General features: G+C 64.2%; 1 protein-coding gene across 1 annotated transcript in view; it reads right to left on the bottom strand.

The window, feature by feature from the left end:
- Nucleotides 1-229, bottom strand: part of VSIG2 (V-set and immunoglobulin domain containing 2) — a 5,221-nt gene that overhangs the window by 4,296 nt on the left and 696 nt on the right. The gene's annotated exons all lie outside the window — the stretch shown is intronic.

The raw sequence follows: 229 nt of genomic DNA, 5'->3' as shown, positions 1-229 counted from the left end.
GGGGTGGGGTCGGGGGCCGGACTCCCGATCTCAGGGGGGATCTGGAGCCTGGCCCACCGGTGGGTCTTCCGAGAGGAGGCTGGGGCTCCCCCCAGCCCTCCCCTTCTCGAAACCCAAAGTTTCAGGAGGGAGGAGCGCACATCGCGGCTGAGTTTTGTGGGTAAAAGGACGAGCCTGGCCAGGTATGCGGGTGTGTTTGTCCGGGAGAGGAAAACAATGGTTCGGCAGT

Source organism: Myotis davidii, unplaced genomic scaffold, assembly GCF_000327345.1.
Source record: "Myotis davidii unplaced genomic scaffold, ASM32734v1 scaffold148, whole genome shotgun sequence".
Taxonomy (NCBI): Eukaryota; Metazoa; Chordata; class Mammalia; order Chiroptera; family Vespertilionidae; genus Myotis; species Myotis davidii.
Note: the sequence above shows the minus strand (reverse complement) of the source record. Positions and strands in the feature narration are given on the sequence as shown.